Source organism: Antechinus flavipes, chromosome 2, assembly GCF_016432865.1.
Source record: "Antechinus flavipes isolate AdamAnt ecotype Samford, QLD, Australia chromosome 2, AdamAnt_v2, whole genome shotgun sequence".
Lineage (NCBI taxonomy): Eukaryota > Metazoa > Chordata > Mammalia > Dasyuromorphia > Dasyuridae > Antechinus > Antechinus flavipes.
In genome coordinates, this window is record NC_067399.1 from 638,044,243 (window position 1) to 638,050,052 (window position 5,810).

The following is a 5,810-nucleotide window of genomic DNA, read 5'->3' on the forward strand; positions in this document are numbered from 1 at the left end:
GTCTCCTATAGTCTCTTGTTTCTGTTGTTTCTTTTTGCAACAAGTCTTCATTCCTTCAGCCTTTCCCCATGAGACCAATCACCATTTGCCAAGAATTGTCCAAAGCCTCAGCCAATGTGGATGTCCAATCAATAACTATTAATAGTAATAATCATAATAATTAACTTCACAATAACAGTAGTAACAACTGGACATTCCTTTGGCACTTAAGGTTGGCAAAAAAAAGAACTTGTCTGAGTTTCACAACCACCTCTATAACTATTATATTATCTCCACTTTATAGAGCAAGAAACAGAGGAACAGAGAAGTTAAATGCTTCAGCTGGTCATGTCATGTTAGAAGTAGCATTTGAACCCAGATCTTGCCCTTCCAAATCCAGCTTCCTTTCCATAATTCCACTCAGAACTATGAGTCAATAGAAAATATGCTTGAAAACACTTTGATGTCACAATAGGGCTGTCAGATTTATGTATCTGGAGAGCTATCAAGAGTGAAAGAGGCAGAAGGATTTCCTCTGGTGGCAAAATCCACATTGCAAATGCTTCCTTTGGGGAAGTGACCTGAGCATAAGTGACATGCTCAGGGTCCCACAGCTGGTAAGTATCTGAGACCAGATTTGAACTCAGGTCCTCCTGACTGCAGGATTGGTGCTCTCTGCATTGAGTCACCTAGCTGCCTCACAAATGCTTACTTCTTCAAAGGCTTTGTTTTTTAGACATCCATCAGGATGCCATTCTTGTGGGACAAGAGTATTGGAGAAAGACTCTAGTACATATTTCCAGGCTCCAAAGGACCTGGGACTTCATCAGTGTTGGCATTTCCTCCATCAGTTTGGGTCACATCCAACCATCTGAGGGTTGAGTTTTTCCACACAGGAACTCCCAACCCATGTAGCTCTAGTCCATATCCTGTCATGGATCTACTACAAAGGAGCTACCGAATGGCTAGAGACCTTACTCTATGGTTTTTGATGGTGTCTAGGTTATGCATTGGCTAGAATACTACACCTGGAGTCAGGAAGCCCTGACTTCTAATCCAAGTTACAAATGGATACAAATTATCTTAAATAGGGAAAGGCAAGGGTTTAAATATTAACTTGTCTTTGCTCTGAGACTTACTGGGGCCATTTGCAGGAATTTTGTACTCAATAGGTCCAGAAATAATCATGATCAAGATGAAGCTATCAATCAGTAAGCATTTATTAAGCACCTACTATATGCCAGGCTTTTTTCCAAGCACTGGGGATACAAAGAAAGTCAAACATGTGAAATTTACCCTCAAGGAACTCCCATTCCAGTGGGGGAGTTTATAAATAGTAGGTTTATGCAGAATAGATGGAATATTAAGTATGTGAAGAACAGGTGGAAGATAACTTTAGAGGGGCAGAGTCAAGAAGCTAAAGGAGACTGAGAAGAACTTCTTGCAGAAGGTGGTATTTATTTGAATTGAGTCTTGAAGAAAACCATGGATTCCAAGAGCTGAGGAAGGATGGCAATGGTTGGCATGGGAGACATGTAAAAGTAAGGAGAGGAGAGATTTTGAGGAACAGAAAGAAAGGCATTATTCACTAAAAAGGGAAATCACTTCTAACTCAGACCAAATAAGAAGATAAAAATCCATTCTATCTTTGAGATAGCAATTCTCCCAAAAGAGTAATGCCCCTGCCTCCATAACCTAAGATCAATGAAGAAAAAGTGGATATGGCAGTCCACGGAGAAGCAAAGTTTTTAGTTAATACTCTTTTCCATCTTTTTCTCTAGTTATTTCTTCCAGAGGCTCACTATGTCCCATGTTATATCAGCCTTGCCTCTCTGCTCTCCTGTTAAAGGAACCATGTGTCTGGCAGCTATAGTCTTCAGGGCAATGACAAATGACTGTGACATTAAAAACCAACGAAATGATTCTGGGGCTGCTATAGTGATGATTATGGGGAGGAATAAGGGAGAAGGCGTTTTCTGACTAATAATGAGGAATGTTGGTTCTATTGGTTGAAACTGGGTTTTTCTTGGTTCTCAGGTATTGGCCTCTCTGGCTCCTGGTGTGAGCCAGAGCACAGAAGTTATTTCTTCTCTTGAAAAGAGGATTCTTAAATAAATTGACAGGTAAATAGGGCACAGAACATTCAGAAAACTGACATAGTCAAAGAAAGCTTTCTTTCAGAGTGTCAGAGTTTGGGGGTCATGTGCAGTATGTGCAGGAACAGAATCTTGCATGTACTTTCTCAGGGAAAAGTTCTGGGAGCCCAAACTGTCTGAAAAACAATTGGGAATTATATGAAGAAGATGACTATAGTATATATTATATTCCCTTAGATCCAGCATTTTCAGTAGTCAAGGAAGTCAAGGGTAAAAAGAAAGCCTGTATATATACCCAAATGTTCAGAGAGCCACTTAACTTTGCAAGCAAAAAATAGAAGGATTCTCCTTAGCTGTTAGTTTTTTCTACCCTGCCTCCCCCCCCCAATTACCTTGCATTTATTGCTATCTATCTTATTTTAGTCATATCCACCCCATTGTGATCCTTTTTATTTTTTGTTTGTTTTTTTTTTTTGCAAAGGAACTGAAGAGGTTTGTCATTTCCTTTTCCATCTTGCAAATGAGAAAACTGAGGCAAACAGGATCAAGTGCCTTGTCCAAAGTCACACAGCTGGTAAGATTCTGAGGCTGGATTTGAACTCACAAAGATGAGGCTTCCTGACTATAGGCTTGGTGATCTAGCCACTACAGTGCCCACTAGCTGCATCTATTATGTTATGTATGATTATAAATGTACATGTCTCAGCTGATAAAATGTAAACTCCTTGAGAGAGATATACCCTCAACAGCTCCTATCATTGTGATTGATTATTATTGAGTGAATGTCCATTCATTGGGGAAAGGGCTGAAAAATTATGGGAGAGAAATGTAATGAATATTATTAAACTGAAAGAAAAAACAAATAAAACATGGGCATCCAGGCAGTGCAGTGGGGAGAGCGCTGTACATGGCTCCAAGGAAACCAGAATTTGAATACTGACTGAGGTCTTTACCAGTTGCCTCCATTTCTCCTCAGCTGCAAAATGAGAATAACAATAGTACTCTCTCCACAGGGTTGTTGTGGGGATCAAGTGAATTAAGACATAATAAAGCACTTTAAAGCAATATATATCTATGCTAGCAATTAGCTAGCTGTAGCATGAGAGGATTCATATGAATTGAAATCAAATGAAAAAATTAGAATCCAGAGAATATTTTACACACAGTGACCATAATAATGTCAACTATATGGAAATTCAACTCTCAATCACTTAATCAGCAATCACTTATCAAATATTTGCTAAGTGTCCATATTACAGGGTTCTGGGGATGCAAAGACAGAACAGTTTGTGCCTTCAGGGAATGTACAACTCATTTCAGAATTAATGTGATTATCAATATTGAATCTGGAAAGACATCAAACTTAATAGACACACACACATACAATGGTTATATTAATTGGTTTTATTTGAATTTCTCTTCATTACAAGGAAGTGTTCTGAGAAGTGTGTACAGAAGGGTAGATAGGAAAACAATTGTGACATGAAAACATAAAGACTATAAAAACAGTTTAAAGAGGAGTTGAGAGAAATTCCTCAACCAATTCATGGCCTCTCAACAGCTTCCAAGACATAATAACTTCAGGTGCTCTATGGGGTGAGAGAGAGTGAGAGGATGGAAGCTTTCACCATTTTTTGATCCACGTTTTCATTCTCAGTTATTCTGAGATCTTCCCCCTTTCCCTGTTGAACAAAGATATGTCCATTGGCTGAAGGACAGAATCTTTGCCTTTCGACTCTGTGAATTACCACAGCAGCCTTCTAATTATCTCCAGGCATCCTGATCTATATCTTACATCTGGACCCAGATGGCTCTGGAGGGGAAAGTGAGGCAAGTGACCTTGCACAACTAACTCTCACTTAAATCCAATTCACTCGCATGTTGTGATGTCACCTTCCTGATGTAATGGTCTTCTTAAACTCAAACAATTCTGTGGAATTGGGGATTTTTCTTATTGTTTCATACACTGAATGGAAGAAAGCCAATGGATTCTCTCAAAGCTGGACAAGAGATTCATGAGAATGTACTCTGCCCCCCTGGACTCTAGGAACCTGTTCTCTTTCCATTTGGAGAACTTGCTGGGTGGCCAGAGCTTTATAAAACCTATGTATAAAATACTGTCTTATCCATGTTAGAAGAAAAGGAGGGGAGAAGGAATTTAAAGTCCAGAATTAATGGGGAAGAAAAAAAATCCAAGGGACTAGCAGAACTGAGACCAAGCATGCAATTCCCAATATTGAATCTGGAAGGAGATCAAATTTAATAGCTACGAACACATGCAATGGTTCTATTGATTGATTTTGTTTGAATTTCTCTTTGTTACAAGAAGAGCTCATGGTCTAGAGCACAGCAAAAGGAGAGGAACAATTTTTTATATTTGTAAAATAAAGCCAGAAAATCCACATTTTATAGAACATTGACTTTTATTGTGTGTGGTCTTCCTGGTTCCATTCTATCCCTTTTCTAAATTTATCCTTCATTCTACTGCCCAAGCAATCTTCATAATACAAGGTTCTGATTACAACCTTGGTCTAACTAAAAACAGAAACAAAAACTTAATTAGCTCTCCATCGCCTAAAAAAGAAAATACAGTCCCTTCTGTTGTGATCCTTGTTTAGAAAAAGTGAATTTGTTCCAATGGGATTCCAAGTTTACTTTTGTACATTTCTTCTAAAATACTGAGAATTCAGAAAGGTCAAGGCAGTGCTTGACAGTAATTTACAACCTGCAGACCTTCCGAAGCCCCCTCCCATGAGCAAACTTTCAATTTTCATCAAGCTAAAGGGCCAGAGATGTTCTATCTTTTGGTGCAGCTGGAACTGTGGGAGGAAGAGGGCTGGTCTTCATCAAATCCTCTTCCCCTATGGCCTCCAGTCTGCCCAACTGAGACTTGGCCAGGCCAGAGATGGCACTTGGTTAGACCACAGACAGCCAGAGGCCCTAGCTACCACTGCTGTTTATTGTGATATTTATGTATTTCTGAACCATTTAACATGTACAAAACTTTGCTAGTATTTTAATTAGATTCCTATCTTTTAAAAAAAAAATGTGTTTTAGAGTGTTGGCCCCAACTCCATTTCCCCCATAAACCCTTTGTTTTTTCTTGTTATTCTGCATAGCTCCATACTTAATATGTTACATTATAGCAGAACTGACCATATAAACTCTTTAGTCTGGCATTCAAAGCTTTCTAATATTATTTTTTCCTGAAATTGATCAAAATGTAGTTATAAAATTTTTTTCTGTTAAAAAAACCCACATTAATGTTGTTTAAAAGTATTCCTCCACATTTCCCCCTTTTTTATGCTGTAATATTTATTTTATTTATTTATTTTGCTGAGGCAATTGGTTTTAAGTGACTTACCCAGGGTCACAGCTAGGAAATGTTAAGTGTCTGAGGCCATATTTGAATGCAGGTCCTCTTGACCCCAGGACCGATCCTCTGTGCCACCTTGCTGCCCCAATATTTTTTTTACTGGTACTTTTATATACATGAAGTTCAATAAATAAAATATTCAATTGACATTGATTTTCTTTTTTTGGTCATTATTATCATTGGTTTCCTTTCCTGATCATTATTTTGCCATATAAAGGAAGAGATTCTTTAAAAAAAAAAAAAAAAAAAAAAAGACCCACTCCAGGTATCATATATACTGGGTTACACCTCTGACTGCCTCGATTGTGGATTTTTTGAGTCCATTTCCGTAATTAGTAACTCCCTAAGTAGCAATTTTT